We start from the raw sequence: 20,414 nt of genomic DNA, 5'->3' as shown, positions 1-20,414 counted from the left end.
AGACGGTCTTTCCCTAGTGCCAGCTGGTACCAATTATTTCTTTAGAGCGACAGTTAACACTGCCTGACCATCACTGAATGGTCACCTGACACTCCTGGAGTGTGTTGGGTGGTGGGGAGCCCTTTTATGCCCTGCTCATACCTGACTAGTTACTTACTGTAACAAAAACTGAATCTGGAGGTTATCGAGCAAGATATTCCATCACTGATCCAAGCGCTCCTTTAGAATACAGTCCTCTGAGGAAAAGGCATCCCAGGTGGCAGAATTTATTGCACCTACTGGAGTTTGTCAACTAGCCAAAGACCAGAGAATAGACGTATATACAGATAGCAGGGGTACTCTAGAGTAGTACATGACTTTTGGATGCTTTGGAAACAAAGAGGGTCTCTCACCTCCCTGGAACCTCCATCAAAAGTGGACAGCAAGTTAAGAGACATTTAGTTATATTCCTACTTCCTAGAGAGGTCACTGTTATAAAGGTTGAAGCCCAGGTAAAAAGATAGCATAGAAGTTAAAGGCAATGTAGCAGCAGGCCATCATGCCGCTGGGCAAGTGGTTTTAGTCAAGGTTATGATCCTCTCTAAACCTTCCAAGGATACATTTCTGATCAAGGGATTCAAAATGGCCATTATAAAATTGCAACGCAACAAACATCAAAAACAGTGATTTAGTTTTACAAGAAGCACATCTGAAATAAAGTGACATAGGAAAGTTGGAAGTAAAGGGATGGAAATGCACACATGAGGCAAGTAACAACAAGAAAGTTAATTGCTATATGATGAAGCAGAATAGAAGGCAAAAAATAAAATAGATTTTATAAGGATTAAAGAAAAACTGACTTTACTCATGGAGAGTCCTACCTTGTTTCAGGATGTAGGATAACCTGCTGGAGTGTTTTTCTCAATGTCTGCTCCCCCGTTGGCTTTGGATTTACTGGCTTGACACTGGGTCTTCCCTTTGCCCTGCTCCCCAGAGAAAATCCACTTCTTGTGCTTCTCCTATCTTATTCCACTGTTATTTTTTCTTAACACTTGCTGCAAAGCAGAGCAATGTTCTCTGATCTTCTGGTTAAGCCTCAGTTGTGGGCAATCCCTGAGCACCTGTCTCAAGGGGGTGTGGTCTTACCCTCCTGCAGACTTGTGCTGGGGTACTCTTCCTGCCTTTCTCTCAGGGATAGAAAATGTTTTCCTTTTCTCCATGCCCAGCTGCAACGAATTGCTTCCAGCTTCTTAAGGCTACAGTTTTTTATTTTGCTTCCTTCTGAAGATCAACGCTTTTATTTGAAAGGGGCGATGGGTCTCCATGAAGTTTCAGCAGGGGCTAAAGCTAAAGTAAGCCAAACACCTGAGGGAAATTGCACCTGTAAGAGTTTGCAAACCTCTGTTTCTGTGGCTCCCAAGAAATTCACACTCTTATGGCCCATATCCAGCCTTTAGGAATTCCTTACAAGTTTCTATATGAACCTTCTTATGCACTTACATGGTGTTTGGTATTCTGCATCAGATAAGCAGCTGTCCTGGTCCTGTTTCTCTCTGTAGGCACTTGTCTCTCTCCAGGAACAATGCTGAAATTTACTGAGTCTTGTGCTCCCAGCAGACAGCAATAGTTAAGTTCTTCAATTATTTGGTGTTTCAGGAAAGGACATCACAAAGAACCACCCTTCCCAATATGACTCAGCTAAAACTTGCTGTCCACTCTTTGTCATGACTGGCATAAGACTTTTGTGTTTACCTGAGACAAGGTCAAACACAGATCTTTTTTCCCCCCTTTTGCTTGAACCTGTTGATAAGCCAGATATAGAGCTTTTCCCTTTCGAATGGGAATGAGTAGCTAAAGTTAGAACTGTTTGTTTCCCTGAAACCTGGTAGACATACAAATAAACACCTCTAGTTCAACAACGTGACTGAGACTTCCCATAATTGCAAAATGATCCCCTCTGTAAATCACGCCCAGCTGTAAGTTATCTACTGCTCCCTAAAATGTCCAGGATGAAACCACGTTGCTGAGATACTCTGATCTTTGAATCCAAGGTGTTCTTCTATTACAATAGTCTAAATATAATCATCTCCTTAATTGTCTGCTGCATTTTGTCTTCGACACTAGATTTCAGGTTAGTTATTTGCCCTGTGACCTCAGTTCTCTGAAAGTTCAAGAAAAGTTGCTTATTTACATTTTTTGAACTTTTTTCATGCTGTAAGTGTGGGAACAATACTGCTTTCTACTCTTTGTATCTCTGAGCTGAAACTGAGTCTTGATTCTCTTATTTACCACTTCCAGAATAAAGAGGGTGTTCCCTAGTATCTTGCAAAAGTGACCAATCAGGTATTTGTTGTTGTTGTTGTTGTTTTTGGCAGTACTATTACGAACTAAAGAATTTTAACATTTTAAGGTTTTCAATCTGTTGCAGTCATTCTTTTAAAAATCATTATTTTCCCAGCTTTAGAGAGTGGGAGTCCCTTCAAATTGGTCTTTTAAATCTTTGACACAACTCAAGTAGTCTTTGATAGCTTCTTTGCTTTCTGCATAACAGGATGTTCTAGTCTTATTCTATGTTTTTCCCACACTAGATCTAGAATCAGCCATTTCTCTAGGAGGCCTTTGTTCATTTTAGTAGGAAATGGCATTTAAAGATTATAATCTGGCCTCTAGTAGTATTTTAACTCTGTTTGAGACAGAGTCTAGCTCTGTCACCAAGGCTGGAGTTTAGTGGCACAATCTCGGCTCACTACAACCTCCGCCTCCCAGGTTCAAGCAATTCTCCTGCTTCAGCCTCCCAAGTAGCTTGGATTACAGCCATGATGCCCAGCTAATTTTTATATTTTTAGTAAAGATGGGGTTTCACCATGTTGGTCAGGCTGATCTCGAGCTCCTGACCTCAAGTGATCCACTTGCCTCAGCCTCCCAAAATGCTGAGATTACAGGCATAAGCCACCACACTGGCCCCATTTTAACTATATGAAAAAATAATTCATGTATTTTCTTAAAAATATGAAAATAATAACATTACTCATAGTATTGTATTAATGAAATGAAGTAAAGTGTATAATCAAGACTTACTAAGGGCTAGCTTTTTCATTTGTTTAAAAAATATTTTTTGAGCACAAGTTTTAAGCTAGACATGTTCTAGGCTCTGGGGATAGATGTAGGAGGTGGGGGAGGAGAAAGAAGTCAAAACCTTTGCCCACATGGCATTTACATTCTAGTGGAGGGAGGAAAATAATACAAAAATAATAAAATAAATAGTATATCAGGCAATATGTGGTATGAAGAAAACTAAAGCAATGAAGGGGCTAAGGGAGTGCTATTGTTATTTTTAGTAATACTATTGTTATATGACTAATAAGGAAGGAATGAATCAAATTTCCATATATATATCTATATATGTATCTATATATAGCTGTATCACCCCAGGCAATACAGTTGGGAAGGTAAATCTAATTTATGGAAGCAAAAAATCTATTTTCAATGTTCTATGAGGCCTCCTTATTTAAATAGATTATAAATAAGTCATTGTGTAAGGCCTGCATATTATCCTCCTCCTAAACCACATCCAGGTGTCCATTTCTCCAATGAACTTGGTTCATGGTAATATCTTGTTTCTCCAATGAACTCAGTTCCTGATAATATCCAAAGATATTATTATTAATATCCAAAGATATGACCACAAACTGAGTTCATTGGCGAAATGGACAACTGCATTTTGTTGGTGTCTGGAGATAAGGCCCATGTGTGCTCTGCTCCCACGCTGGCAGATACAGGAGGCACAGAGCATATCAACGATCCTCCTCTGGATGTGTGATAGTACATAGAAAGATCTATCCTTTTAAGAGGTAATAATCCCTCAGCTCTGCCTCCTCATTCCCACTGATGGGTCCTTAGAGACCCTCCAGCTCCTCTTGAAAACACTTTGAAGGGGACTATTGCACCTAAGTACAGGAAGTTTTTATTTTAATGTCTATTGACATATCACCAAAGAACCAAATAAAAACATTTTATTTGGTGATACTTTCTTAAGGCAACAACTATTTGTGAAAAACATTTAGGTGCCAGGGATGAATGACAGCCCCAACCACATTTCCAATGTATCCGCATAAGAAATAAGAACATTGCTGCCTAAATGCTATAAAGTATTTTTATGAAGCTCTAAATTCTGTTGGTGTATAGTAAACCAGGCACTAGAGACAAATTTCCAAGATTGCGTATATATCAATATAATAGACAGCCCAATCTATTTCTAGGGTAATCGTTGTATATATCTTAAAGATACATTTTTATTATAAATGAGATTTATACTATATGAACAGCATTACAAAGTGACTGCTCAATGGTATGGCATCAACTTTTTTAGATTATTATTCAGAGTTGGTACTGTAGATTAGTGTCTTCAGCATGCTATTGCTTTGGGTACCAGGTCACCCTAAAATCCCCAAAGTCTTGATGATTAGATTGTTAAATCTCTTAAAAATCTTCTTAGATGCTTTTGAAAATGGTAGAGACACATAAAGCCTGCACTAATGATGTTCTGGGTTTAATCCTCTGCCTTACTTATTTGCCATGGCAAAACATGGCTCATATACCGAGAAACCAGAATCTATGGGTGACATTTCAGTCTCTGAAATGTGTGAAGCATGTGCCTGTTGTTTCCAACACGTATTCTTCTGCCCACTAGACTGTGGACTTCTCAAAGTTTGTGCTGTGTCTTATTTATCTCTTTGTCCCTAATACTTGACTGGCACACCATAGTAGGGACATACCCAGAGCCTCGCATACAACATAGTAGGGATCAAGAAGTAAATTGAATAAATGAATATTGGTTTCATTCATTTGAGCTCTTATTAAACTTCCTTCCTACAAATTCCACCCTTTCAACACATTTCCTGCTTCAAAGGATTTGAACTCTGGGTCTTACACCAGAGTCTCTGGATAGCTGAGGCAAAAACACGGAAGCCTGCACAGGAGGGGCACTCACATTTCACCCTGCAGACTGGAGAGTTCAAAGCATTGAGACTGGTTACTTGAATCTCTCCTGCACAAAACATGGTCTTTCTGACCGCCAAGATTTTGACCATGCTATTATCTCCACTAACATGCCCTTTCCCTCCATCCTCCAGGAAGTTTTCTCAGGTAGCATTTATCTTACAGATAAATTGTTGAGAGGCTGAAGTCAGATAAAAACACACTAGCAGATGCTTGGCACAGTAAACTCGAATTTCTTTCTCGCTGCCACAGACCATACTCCTTCTGCAACCTGAGGCACTGAATCTTGGCCTCACAGTTCAGCTCATGGGTAAATACTGTTGCATATTGACCAGGAATTTTCTCTTCCATGTCTCTCTGGTCTCCCCAGCTGGGTCCTTAGAAGGTCATGCTTTATTTATCCCTTATGCATTAGCCAGCATTCTCCAGAGGGACAGAACTAGTAAGATATATGTACTTATAAAAGGGAGTTTATCAGGGAGAATTGGTTCACATGATTACAAGATGAAACCCCAGGATAGGTCATCTGCAAGCTGGGAAAAGCAAGAAGCCAGTAGCATGGCTCAATGTCCAAAAGCCTCAAAACCATGAAAGCTAACAGTGCAGCCATCAGTCTGTGGCCTAAGGCACAAGAACCCCCAGGAGGCTGCTGGTGTAAGACCCAGAGTCCAAAGGCCAAACTAACCTGGAATCTGATGTCCAAGGGTAGGAGGAGAGGAAGACTGGAGACTCTGCAAGCAACCCTGTCCCCCTTTTCCTGCCTGCTTTGTTCTTGTACTGGAAGCTGATTGAATGATGCCCACCCACAATGAGGGTGAGTCTTCCTCTCCTAGTCCACTGACTCAAATGTCAATCTCCTCTGGCAATACCTTTTCTGGGTATATACCAAGACACATCCAGAAGCAATACTTTACTAGCCATCTGGCCATTTCTCAATTCAGTCAAGTTGACACCTAATATTAACCATCACACCTTGTGTTCATTCTAACATCTAGAACATAGTAAGACATCTGGGAGAAACTCAATAAATGTTAGCTAGCCAGTTTTCTCCTCTGTTGGGCTCTCTTCTCCCCTTTTTTTGTGGTGCATGCTTTTGTGAGGGTTGTATTTTTGTCCTCACCTCATTGCCTTGCTTACTCTGTGACTCTGCCTCTCTTGGCCACAGCAAACTGGACCAAGAGTAGAACATTCACCCATGTTCATTATACATCTCCTAGGGATGTATAAATAAGAGATAACCCAGAAGTCTCTGGATAGCTGAGGCAAAAACATGAAAAATTGCCCAAGTGGGGTACCCACATTTCACCCTGCAGACTGGACAGTCAAAGCTGTTGTTACCCAATTTGCCAGTCTATGTCTTTTAATTGGGGTATTTAGCCGATTTGCATTTAAGGTTAATATTGTTATGTATGATTTGATCCTGTCATTATGATGCTAGCTGATTATTTTGCCAGTTAGTTGATACAGTTTCTTCATAATGTCAATGGTCTTTACAATTTGGTATGTTTTTGCAGTGCCTGGTACTAGTTGTTCCTCTCCATGTTTAGTGCTTACTTCAGGAGCTCTTGTAAGGCAGGCCTGCTGGTGACAAAATCTCTGAGCATTTGCTTGTTTGTAAAAGATTTTATTTCTCCTTCACTTATGAAGCTTAGTTTGACTGGATATGAAATTCTGGGTTGAACTTTTTTTTCTTTGAGAATGTTGAAGATTGGCCCCCACTCTCTTCTGGGATGTAGGGCTTCTGCCAAGAGATCTGCTGTTAATCTGATGGGCTTCCCTTTGTGGGTGACCCAAACTTTCTCTCTGGCTACCCTTAATATTTTTCCCTTCATTTCAACCTTGGTGATTCTGACGATTATGTCTTAGAGTTGCTCTTCTCGAGAAGTATCTTTGTGGTGTTCTCTGTATTTCCTGAATTTGAATGTTGGCCTGTCTTGATAGATGGGGGAAGTTCTCCTGGATAATATGCTGAAGTGTGTTTTCCAGCTGGTTCCATTCTCTCCCTCACTTTCAGGTAAACAAATCAAACGTAGATTTGGTCTTTTCACATAGTCCCATATTTCTTGGAGGCTTTGTTCATTTCTTTTCACTATTTTTCTCTAACCTTGTCTTCTTACTTTATTTCATTAAGCTGATCTTCAATCTCTGATATCCTTTCTTCTGCTTGATCAATTCAGCTATTGATACTTGTGTATGTTTCATGAAGTTCTCATGCTGTGTTTTTCAGCTCCATCAAGTCATTAATGTTCTTCTCTAAACTTGTTATTCTAGTTAGCAATTCCTCTAATCTTTTTTCAAAGTTCGTAGCTTTCTTGAATTGGGTTAGAAAAGCTCTGTTATCTCGAAATAGTGTATTACTCACCTTCTGAAGCCTACTTCTGTCAATTCATCAAACTCATTCTCCATCCAGTTTTGTTTTCTTGCTGGGGAGGAGTTGTGATCCTTTGGAGGAGAAGAGGTATTCTGGTTTTTGAAATTTTCAGCCTTTTTGTGCTGGTTTCTTCCCATCTTCGTGAATTTATCTACTTTTGGTCTTTGATGTTGGTGACCTTCAGATGGGGTCTCTGAATGGACGTCAAGACCCATCAGTGTGCTGTATTCAGGAGACCCATGTAACATGTAAAGACACACATAGGCTCAAAATAAAGGAATGGAGGAAATTTACCAAGCAAAACAAAAACAGAAACAAAAACAAAAACAAACAAAAAAAGGGGTTGCAATCCTAGTCTCTGATAAAACAGACTTTAAATCAACAGAGATCAAAAAGGACAAAGAAGGGCATTACATAATGGTAAAGGGATCAATGCAACAAGAAGAGCTAACTATCCTAAATATATATGCACCCAATAAAGGAACACCCAGATTCATAAAGCAAGTTCTTAGAGACCTACAACGAGACTTAGACTGCCACACAATAATAGTGGGAGACTTTAACACCCTACTCTCAATATTAGACAGATCAACGAGTCAGAAAATTAACAAGTATATCCAGGACTTGAACTCAGCTCTGAAACAAGCAGACCTAATAGACATCTACAGAATTCTCCATCCCAAATCAACAGAATATACATTCTTCTCAGCACCATGTCACACTTATTCTAAAATGGACCACAAAATTAGAAGTAAAACACTCCTCAGCAAATGCAAAAGAATGGAAATCATACCAGTCTCTCAGACCACAGTGCAATCAGATCAGAACTCAGGATTAAGAAAGTCACTCAGAACTGCACAACTACGTGGAGACTGAACAACCTGCTTCTGAATGACTACTGGGTAAATAATGTAATTAAGGTAGAAATAAAGATGTTCTTTGAAACCAATGAGAACAAAGACACAATGTACCAGAATATCTGGGAAACAGCTGAAGCAGTGTTTAAAGGGCAATTTGTAGCACTAAATTGCCACAAGAGAAAGCAGGAAAGATCTAAAATCGACACCCTAACATCACAATTAAAAGAGCTAGAGAAGCAAGAGCAAACAAATTAAAAAGCTAGCAGAAGACAAGAGATAACTAAGATCAGAGCAGAACTGAAAGAGTTAGGGACATGAAAAACCTTTAAAAAAATCGATGAATCCAGGAGATGGTTTTTTTGAAAAGATCAACTAAATAGACAGATCACCAGCCAGACTGATAAAGAATAAAAGAGAGAAGAATCAAATAGATGCAATAAAAAATGATAAAGGGGGCCGGGCACGGTGGCTCAAGCCTGTAATCCCAGCACTTTGGGAGGCCGAGACGGGCGGATCATGAGGTCAGGAGATCGAGACCATCCTGGCTGACACGGTGAAACCCCGTCTCTACTAAAAATACGAAAAACTAGCCGGGCGAGGTGGCGGGCGCCTGTAGTCCCAGCTACTCGGGAGGCTGAGGCAGGAGAATGGCGTGAACCCGGGAGGCGGAGCTTGCAGTGAGCTGAGATCCGGCCACTGCACTCCAGCCTGGGCAGCAGAGCGAGACTCCGTCTCAAAAAAAAAGAAAAAAAAAATGATAAAGGGGATATCACCACTGATCCCACAGAAATACAAACTACCGTCAGAGAATTCTATAAGCACCTCTATGCAAATAAACTAGAAAATCTGGAAGAAGTGGATAAATTCTTAGACACATAAACCCTCCCAAGACTAAACCAGGAAGAAGTCAAATCCCTGAATAGACCAATAACGAGTTCTGGAACTGAGGCAGTAATTAATAGCCTACCAACCAAAAAAGTCCAGGACCAGACGATTCATAGCCGAATTCTACCAGAGGTACAAAGGGGAGCTGGTATTATTCATTTTGAAACTATTCCAAACAATAGAAAAAGAGGGAATCCTCCCTAACTCATTTTATGAGGCCAGCATAATTCTGATACCCAAACCTGGCAGAGACACAACAACCGAAAAAAAAGAAAAAAAGAAAATTTGAAGCCAATATCCCTGATGAACCTCGATGCGAAAATCCTCAAGAAAATACTGGCAAACTGAATCCAGCAGCACATCAAAAAGCTTATCCACCACGATGAAGTTGGCTTCATCCCTGGGATGCAAGGCTGGTTCAACATACATGAATCAATAAATGTAATCCATCACATAAACAGGAACAATGACAAAAACCACATGATTATCTCAATAGATGCAGAAAAGGCCTTCAACAAAATTCAACAGTGCTTCATGTTAAAAACTCTCAATAAACTAGGTATTGATGGAATGTACCTCAAAATAATAAAAGCTATTTATGACAAACCCACAGCCAATATCATACTGAATGGACAAAACCAGGAAGCATTCCCTTTGAAAACCAGCACAAGACAAGGATACCCTTTCTCACCCCCCCTATTCAACATAGTATTGGAAGTTCTGGCCAGAGCAATCAGGCAAGAGAAAGAAATAAAGGGTATTCAACTAGGAAAAGAAGAAGTCAAATTGTCCCTGTTTGCAGATGACATGATTGTATATTTAGAAAATCCCAGCATCTCAGCCCAAAATCTCCTTAAGCTGATAAGCAACTTCAGCAAAGTCTCAGGATACAAAATCAAAGTGCAAAAATCACAGGCATTTCTATACACCAATATCAAACAAACAGAGAGCTGAATCATTCCCATTCCCAGTTGCCACAAAGAGAATAAAATACCTTGGAATACAACTTACAAGGGATATGAAGGACCTCTTCAAGGAGAACTACAAACCACTGCTCTAGGAAATAAGAGAGGATACAAACAAATGGAAAAACATTCCATGCTCATTGATAGAAATAATCAATATAGTGAAAATGGCCATACTGCCCAAAGTAATTTATAGTTTCAATGCTATCCCCATCAAGCTACCAATGACTTTCCTCACAGAATTGGAAAAAACTACTTTAAATTTCATATGGAATCATAAAAGAGCCCGCATAGCCAAGACAATTCTAAGCAAAAAGAACAAAGCTGGAGGCATCATGCTACCTGACTTCAAACTATATTACAAGGTGAAAGTAACAAAAACAGCATGGTACTGGTACCAAAACAGATATATAAACCAATGGAACAGAACAGAGGCCTCCAAAATAACACCACACATCTACAACCAACTGATCTTTGACAAAACTGACAAAAACAAGCAATAGGGAAATGATTCCCTATTTAATAAATGGTGTTGGGAAAACTGACTAGCCATATGCAAAACACTAAAACTGGACCCCTTCCTTACACCTTATACAAAATTTAACTCAAGATGGATTAAGGGGTTAAATGTAACACCTAAAACCATGAAAACCCTAGAAGAAAACTTAGGCAATACCATTAAGGACATAGGTATAGGCAAAGACTTCATGACTACAACACCAAAAACAATGGCAACAAAAGCCAATATTGACAAATGGGATCTAATTAAACTAAAGAGCTTCTGCACAGAAAAACAAACTATCATCAGTGTGAACAGGCAACCTACAGAATGAGAGAAAATTTTTGCAATCTATCCATCTGACAATGGGCTAATATCCAGAATCTACAGATAAACAAATTTACAAGAAAACAACCCCATCAATAAGTGGGTGAAGGACATGGACAGACACTTCTCAAAAGAAGACATTTATACAGCCAACGAAGATATGAAAGAAAGCCCATAATCACTGGTCATTAGAGAAATGCAAATCAAAACCACAGTGAGATACCATCTCATACCAGTTAGAATGGCGATCATTAAAAAGTCAGGAAACAGCAGATGCTGGAGAGGATGTGTAGAAATAGGAACATTTTTCACTGTTGGTGGGAGTGTAAATTAGTTCAATCATTGTGGAAGACAGTGTGCTGATTCCTCAAGGAACTAGAACTAGAAATGCCATTTGACCAGCAATCCCATTACTGGGTATATACCCAAAGGATTATAAATCATTGTACTATAAAGACACGGGCACATGTATGTTTATTGCAACACTATTCACAATAGCAAAGACTTGGAACCAACCCAAATGCCCATCGATGATAGACAGGATAAAGCAAATGTGACTCACATACACCATGGAATACTATGCAGCCATACAAAAGGATGAGTTCATGTCCTTTGCAGGGACATGGATGAAGCTGGAAACCATCATTCTTAGCAAACTAATACAGGAACTGAAAACCAAACACCGCATGTTCTCACCCATAAGTGGGAATTTAACATAGAGAATACATGGACATGGTGGGGAGAACATCACACACCAGGGCCTGTCAGGAGGTGGGGGGCTGGGGGAGGGATAGCATTAGAAGAAACACCTAATGTAGATGACGAGTTGATGGATGCAGCAAACCACCACGGCATGTGTATACCTATGTAACAATCCTGCACATTCTTTACATGTACCCCGAACTTAAAGTATAATAATAATAATAGCAATAATAATAAGCTGTTGTTACATGAACCGAGAGGAGGATGAAGCAGTTAAGCAGGATGGACAGAGAACAAGAGTTGCTGGACATTCTGTCCAGTTTCCAGTTCCTAACTCTAGTAACTCTTCCTAGGGCCCAGCACTTTTCTGCTCTTGGGTTCTGTGAGCTGACCCTTGTCATTTATTTAATCTCTCCTCATCCCTACCCAAGCTAGCTTGCCACTGAAAGATTCTCATTTAACATACTCTCTTTCGCTTCTTTCTCCTCCCCCTAAATACTTCAAAGAGCACCCTTTGGGAACTTTGAGGGCATGGAGCACCTGGGACTTGTCTATCTTCTTTGCTTAATGGATCTAATTCTGGGGTGAAGGGGAATGGGGGAGAATTGGGAGAGTAGAAGTTGAGACTCCTATTGAGAATGCTCACTAGTTTGGAAATCCACCCGATGTCTGCATTACGCATGTTCTTGGCCAGCTGTGGCTCCTAGGATAATTAACTCTTGGAAGCATCATGATCTGAGCAGAGAACTGTGCCAAGAGGACTAACCTCAAAGCCAGACACACCTAAGTTCTATGACTTATATCCTGAGGCTCCTTTGTTGCATTTCTGATGCAGCCCATATGAGGATTAAAATGAGTGGTATCTGGCTGCAGTGCCCAGCCCAGCGTCTGGCGCATAGTCGTGCCACTCTCCCTGCCATGCATCCTCACTGTGTTCTGACCCACAGAGGAGGAGGGATGCTGAAAAGAGAGGTTGATTCTGAGACAACAATGATGTCTGTGGTCCCTGGGCAGGGAAATGTATACCAATTCTTAGTCTCTTAGAAGCTAGTTCAACAATGAGAACACTTGGACACAGGAAAGGGAGCATCACACACTGGGGCGGGGATGGGGGAGGGGTAGCATTAGGAGATACACCTAATGTAAATGACAAGTTAATGGGTGCAGCATACCAACCTGGCACATGTATACATATGTAACAAACCTGCACGTTGTGTACATGTACCCTAGAACTTAAAGTATAATAAATAAATAAATAAACAAACAAACTAGTTCAAAGGCACAAGTAACCCAGCATTTTTCCCTCGGTGGGCCAAGGGTTGAAAGCAGGAAAGAATGTTGAGACAGAAGAAGGAAGAAAAGCTGGATCTCTTCATTTTCCTTATACTCGTAGCTATTCCTTTTTCTCCCCTCTGGGTATCACAATCTGTTTGGGCTGCCATAACAAAATAACATATACTGGGTGGCATCAACAACAGAAATTGATTTTTCCCACAGTTCTGGAGGTTGTAAGTCCAGAATCAGGGAGCCAGTGTGTTCAGGTTCTCGTGAGGGCTCCTTTCCCAGCTTGCAGGTGACCACCTTCTTGCTGTGTGCTCACATGGTGCCTTTCTGTTGTGGGTTCAGGGAAAAGAGATAAAGAGAGAGATTGAGATTTTATAAGGCCACCAATCCTATCAGATTAAGATCTGATAGGATCCTATGCCCTTATGAACATATTTAACCTTCATTATTTCCTAAGAGCCCTATCTCCAAATATAGTCATATCGGGGGTTAGGGCTTCAATATATGAATTTGGGGAAGTCACCATTTTGTACACAGCTCTGCAGTTTGAGAGCTTGGGCAGGGGGTGGTAGGGAAAGAACAAAGTGAGTGTATCTCTCCTCTTTACCACAGTCATAAATAAACATCAGACGGGAGATAGATGCAAATTCAGGAAAGAGCAAGATATCATCGCTATCCCAGGAGGGAAGAGGCTGTTACATTTCAAATTATTAAAGATTCAACCACATGCACAGAATAAATGTATCTCATTTAGGTCTTGAAGTTTTCTGCCTTTATTCTTATTTAATTAGAGCATTTGCTATGTAAAGATCTCATATTTTTGTGAGACGTATCATCAGCAAATTTAACTCCAGAAGAAAAGTAATTAATTTCAGAAGTAGAGGCTGCCAGTCAGTTACACCTTAGCATAAACCATCCTACTTGTGAGCGGCCACAGCCTTTGGGGGTTTTTCCTGCTACTTCTGTTTCAGTTCCTGGGCTAAGTACAAGGCATGAACTGTGCTGAAATGGTGCTTATATTGGTTTGAAGTCTTACGGATATTGATGTAATCTAAATGAACCTGGTAGAAATGGCCAGTTTACACCCCCTACACACACACACACAGGGATACACACAATGTTTTTGGTTCTAACCTTGACATTTGCTTACATTAGTCATCATGCTTGGTAATCAAAAGCCTTAGAACTTCAGGTAAAATAACCACAGCAATGAGTAGTAAGCAAAAGCTTTATTCTGAATGTTGAATACAATGAAAGAATTTTTCCCTTTGTAGGAGATGAGGATACAGTGTTGCTTGTTTGAGGGACTGATAGGATAATTAAATTAGCAGATTAATTTATGACAATGTACCTATGTATTCTGGGAATAAATCCAGTTAGTTGTGGTGAATTATTCTTTCTAAATGCTGCTGGATTGTGTTTGTTAACATTTTATTTAAGGGTTTTTCTTTTTAATCTACCAGCCTGAAGGTTGGGTGTGTGTTGCACAATCACCAGTTTTTAGTCAGATTAGGGAAAGCATCAGCGTGAGGCTGCTTTGTAAAATGTCAGGAAATTTGAAGAGTACCACGATGAATGAACACGGTTTTTGACAGTCTGATGGTCCTGTGTTGTGGGGGTGGGAACAGGAGTCAGCCAAGGACCTGATCTTCTCAGTTGCACTCGTGTATTTGCATGTCTCTGATGACCTCATCTGTGCAGCTCCTCCCTATCATCTCCTCTCACAGCACACAGCTCATTCCCCTGCAGAACACGTCACACTTTGTATTAATAGCTATATACTAATTGGTTTGTTTACCTGTTTTTCTGTTCCTCATTGACTTTATGCTTCATAAGGGCAAACCCTTGTTCATTTCATTCACCAAAATGTTACACAGTACCTAGCATACTGCCTGAACCAAAGTAGGAAGTCAAGAAATAATTATGGAATAAATGGTGGATGTTAGGCAAGATTCAGCTTAACTAAGATAAACTCTATCACTGTGCTATTAATAGAATATAAGGAATTTATAATACTACTAATAATTTTAATACTTACAATACCTAATACAATGCCTACACATCACTTCACTTGGATTTGACACAGCACTTGGTGTGCAACAAATTCAAGTTTTTTTCTTTTTGGGACTTTATGAATTTCTTTTCCCAAGTATTTTTGATCTGTGCTTGGTTGAATCTACAGATGCAGAACCCATAGGTATGGAGGGCCATTTGTATACTATATACTAAAAGCATTGTATACTAATAAGTTGATATATGTTCTTCAATGTAATCCCTCCAAAAAGCCCTATAAAGAAGGCTCACTAACCTCAAATAATTTACTTGAAGTCACCAGGTTAGTAAGCTAGGATTTGAACCCAGATCTTTCAGAGGCTTCAAAGCCTGTGTTCTTTACAACCATGAAAAATTGTTTTCTTCCTAAAACAAGTTGCAGCAGAGAACTAAGCTCAGTACATTTTCACTAATGTGAGGCCACATCTTGGTTTATTCATTCCAAATGTGAGGTTCCTTGGGCCAATGTTACATTAACATTTAGAAGGATTTTCACTATATATAATGAAACTACTGTTGCATGTAGAATAAATATGATTGTTTAAATGCCTAAGGAACTTCATTTAAAATGCAACATTCATCACAAGAAAATAATCCTCCTTCTCCTGCCTTTGTTCATGACAATGTGCCTTGAAAGGCAAAGAGAAAGGGGTGGGGCCTCCCTCCCTCCAACCCCCAGTCCCAGGTCCAGAGCCTGGCAGGTAGAGGCCAGAGGTTGCAGAACTGTGATTCCAGTAATGGTGGGAGCTCAGTGGAGAAGGGGTGGAGGACTCGGGTTTTTAGCACAATGGTGACCAGAAGCCCACTCCTGCATTTCTTCCTCCTAAGACAGCCCTCCCCATCTTGTATATCAGTGATAAGCTTGAGCCACCTCAAGAAAAGAGTAATTCTGTGGCAGATACATTAATGATTTTTTTCCTACTTTGGGGTTGAAAAGGAGAGGGGCTTGGAAAATGAGGATGGTCTGTGCAGGCAGATTGGATGGAGTTGATTCATGCAGCAATTATTTATTGAGCAATTACTATATGCTTGGAGATGGGGATGCAATCAGGGATGAAACTCAGTAGAGTAGGAGCATCCAATAAATTATTATTTTTAATAAGTACACTTATAACAGGGGCTAAGACGCAAAAATCAAGAGTGCTCTGTGGAGGTAATCCGGCCGCCTTCTACACTTGGGCTGAGGACAGAACTCACTTTAGATTAGTGACATTTACACTAAAGCTTGAAAGAAGAGTAGTGGGTAGTTGTTACTCATAGGGTAGATAGTACCAGAACTCTATGCAAGGAGATCATTATGGGCAAATTCTCTGGAGAAGGAAAGAAGTGAGGCCAAAACAAAGCACAGTGTTGGAGATGGTTTTGCTGTAGCAGGAGTAAAACCAGGGTGCGAGGCAGGAGGCATTGGCAGAGGCTGGATCACTCAGAGCCTTCCAGATCCTACAGAAGACCATGACTATCAAAAGCAGTGGGCAGCCAATGATAGGGTTTGACCAATGGAGTGACATGGCCAGATGTCATGGGCACCCAATGACAGGGTTTGAGCAATGGAGTGACGTGGCCAGATGAGGCCAGAACCTCATTCTTTGCAGTGAGGAGAACAAGCTGGAAGGGGCAAGGTGGGTGTTTGAGACAAGGTCATATTTCACTTTAGAGAGAGATGACAATACCAGGTGGTGAGAAATAAAGATGGAGAGAAAAGGGAGGGTTTGTAATTCATTTTGGGAATGAAATTGCCAGTTCCTGGTATCTGATTGGATATGGGAGGAGAGAAACATGGAGATATAAAAGGTGATGTCCAGCATTCCCACTTGAGCAAGTAATTGGGTAGATAGAGATGCCATTGTTGAGACAGGAACACTAGGAAGGGGAGAACTGCAAGGAAATATCAAGACCTCATTTTGACTGTGTTTTGTTTGAAAAACTTGAGACATCTTGTAGACCTCTGGATATATTTATCTGGACTTTAGAAGTAAGGAAAGTCTGAACTGGAAAGTTAAATTCATTTTAGTACAACAAATACTGAATATTTACTCTCAGCCAAGCATCATGCTGGGACCAGGGAACTTCCTCATCTTGCCCAGAGAGAATTAAAACTAAGCATGAGACCATATCCTGAAAACGTCAAAAGTGAGATATACACGCACTACAATGGAAAGGGCCCTACAGGACCCTACAACTCACAATGAATTGTGACCAGCAGTGGGGAGAGGAGAGAGAAAAAATGAGTATGGGGAAAGGAATCCAGGGAAGTTCCATGGAACAGGCAGAAGTTGGTCCAAGCTTCAAAGGTTCAGAAGGGCAAAGTGCAAAGGAGTAGAAGGCACACCAGGCAGGAAGAAAATTCTGAGCCAGGGCATGGTGTAAGTGCAGAGGAGATAAAGGACACAATGCCCTGTCTAAAGGGCACAGGGAAGATAGGAAGTAAGGCTGGAAAAATGTGCTAGACCCAGTGTCCAAGACCTCAGGTGAGATCAGAGAGTTTGGATTTTAGGACATCTAGTGACTTCCAGCACTTACAGCTCATCAGAATGGCTTGGAGGGGATGGTTAAAGTTTATATTCCCAGACTTCAACCATCGAAATTCAGATTCTATAATTGTAGGGTGAAAATTAGAGACCCCAGGAGGTTCTTGCAGAGCAAATCTGGAAACTGCCACGTGAGAACTGCTCGTATCTATGATAGGAACCAAAAGTCCATGACTGCTCTAGCAGTCTACCTCTACCAAGTGGAACCATGCAGTATTTGTCTTTTAGTTCACTTATCAGACTCAAGCATGAGATATTCTCCAGGTTCATCCATGTTGTACTATATATCAGAATTCCCTTCCTTTTTAAGAATGGATAGTATTCTATTATATGTATACACCACATTTTGTTTTTCTACTCATCCATCAGTGGACACTTAGGTTGCTTCCATCTTTTGGCTATTGTTAATGATGCTGCTATAAACATGTGTGTACATGTGGGAGTCTTTAAACAACTCAGGTTGCACCCTAGACCATCCAAATCCAATGAGACCCAGGCATCAGTATTTTTAAAACTTTCCAGGTAGTTCTGATATGCAGCCAAGGAGGCGGGGGACCACCATGTAAAAGGAAGTTGTTCACAGTGGAAGCTGAGAAAAGAAAAATGGAGGCACCTGCATCTTGGTTCCCCTTCCCTCTTTTCCTGCCAAGGTCTTCTTGCAGACATACCTCTACCCAGGACAGAAAATGACACCTTTGAGGTGAGCCCTTGGGATGGGGTAAAAGGCAGCGCATGGGGTGGCAATTCCTTAAATTCTTTCATTGTTCAACTGAATTGTATGGCAGGGATATGAGGTACATGTTAAGGGCAATTGTCTTTTCTTTTCTTTCTTTTTCTTTTTTTCTAATTTCAACTTTTATTTTAGATTCAGGGAATGCATATGCAGGTTTGTTACATGGGTATATGGTGTGACATTGAGGCTTGGAGTACAAGTAATTCTGTCACCTAGTTAGTAAATATAGTACCCAATAGATAGTTTTTTAGCCCTTCCTCCTTTCCCTCTCTCCCTCCTATAGTTGTCCCCCGCATCTATTGTTCCCATCCATGTGTTTCCCAATGCTTAGTTATCACCTATATGTAAGAATGTGTGGTATTTCGTTTTCTGTTTCTGTTTTAATTTTCTTAGGATAATGGCCTCCAGCTGCATCCATGTTGCTGCAAAGGACACGATTTCATCCTTTTTATGGCTGCATAATATTCCATGTTGTATATGTACCATATTTTCTTTATCCAGTCCACAGTTGATGTGCACCTAGGTTGATTCCATGTCTTTGCTACTGTAAATAGCATGGCAATGAATATATGAATCCATGTGCCTTTTTGGTAGAACAATTTGTTTTCCTTTGGGTACATACCCAGTAATTGTATTGCTGGGTCAGATGGTAGTCCTGTTTTAAGTTCTTTGAGAAATCTCCAAACTGCTTTCCATAGTGGCTGAACTAATTTACACTCCCACCAACAGTGAATAAATATTCCCTTCTTTTTGCAGCCTTGCCAGCATCTGTTATTTTTTGACTTTTTAATAATGGTAATGGCAATTTTCAAATGATTTGATTTGCCTAGGTGATTTTTATTCTAAACAGCCTTAACCTGGTCCTTGGTTTCCAGGACATCTATGACCCAAGATTGCGAAACTAGATGTTGCTGGTGCAGGTTTCATGGGAAAGGGACCCAGTTTCACAAAGCTTGCTTTCCTACAGCAGCCGTGCTGAGGTTTCAGGCTAGGAGGAAGAAAGAGGGCTAGACAGGGAAGGCAGAAGCCGCTGTAGAAATGCTGTCCTGGGTTACCATAGAGAAGTTTCTGAAGGTGGCTGCTCGGAATGAGAACGCCTAGATGCAAACGTGAGATCAAAGAAACCTGGAAGGGTTTGCAAGCAGTCCTGGAGAGGACAGAGGTGAATACAGGTTAGTTATTTTATAACCTACTGAAGGCTTCCTAGATGGACAACTGTTGCTGATAGGGCTCCCAATCCATTCTAATGAAGTACACACCACTTCAGTGGAAGACTAATAATTCACTCTGACTATGATGGTATAGACACAACTGCTATATAGCTAGGGAACTAAGTTTTAAATTCTCCATTTTTCCTTTTTTTTTCTTTTTTTTTTTTTTTTTTTTTTTTGAGACGGAGTCTCCCTCTGTCACCCAGGCTGTAGTGCAGTGGCGCCATCTCGGCTCACTGCAAGCTCCGCCTCCCGGGTTCACGCCATTCTCCTGCCTCAGCCTCCCGAGTAGCTGGGACTACCGGCGCCTGCTACCACGCCTGGCTAATTTTTTTGTAGTTTTAGTAGAGACGGGGTTTCACCGTGTTAGCCGGGATGGTCTCGATCTCCTGATCTCCTGATCCGCCCACCTCGGCCTCCTAAAGTGCTGGGATTACAGGCGTGAGCCACCGTGCCCGGCCCAGTATTTTCAATGTAATAGTTCTACTTGGGAGGAATTTGTCTTTCCTAAGTAATTTTGGAAAAGTTCAGTTGTGTTTAATAAGGAATTATAAATCAACTAGTCTTACATTATTTTGTGCTCACGTGATTATGTTGAGTTAATCCCTCATATATAATCAAGAAATAAATTTTCCCCAATTGCTTTTTAAAAAATGATCACTACACAGCCCAATGCTCCAACTCCCATATTTATATGAAGGTGAGAGAGAAAACGGATCAATATTTATAATTTGCTACAAACACAGTGACTTCTATCAAGACACAGGCAGAAAAGGGTAAAGTACAGTAAAGTACAGAGAGGTAAAGACTGCCTGAGAATGAACTTGCTGCATCTCAAAAATCTACAGAGAAAAGCAAAGAACCAGAGCTACATTAAAGAAAAAATATATCCTTCCAAACCAGGCGCAGAGTTGGAAGATGGCTAGACCAGGGAGAAAAGCATAAATCCAATGGGAGAAGAACAGCATACAAATGGCCTAATTCAAACTCCATGCATAAATACAGCATCCTAAATAGTAC

The sequence above is a fragment of the Mandrillus leucophaeus genome, unplaced genomic scaffold (genome assembly GCF_000951045.1).
Source record: "Mandrillus leucophaeus isolate KB7577 unplaced genomic scaffold, Mleu.le_1.0 Scaffold88, whole genome shotgun sequence".
NCBI classification, from domain to species: domain Eukaryota; kingdom Metazoa; phylum Chordata; class Mammalia; order Primates; family Cercopithecidae; genus Mandrillus; species Mandrillus leucophaeus.
The sequence above is the reverse complement of the archived record's forward strand: the minus strand, read 5'-3'. Positions refer to the sequence as shown.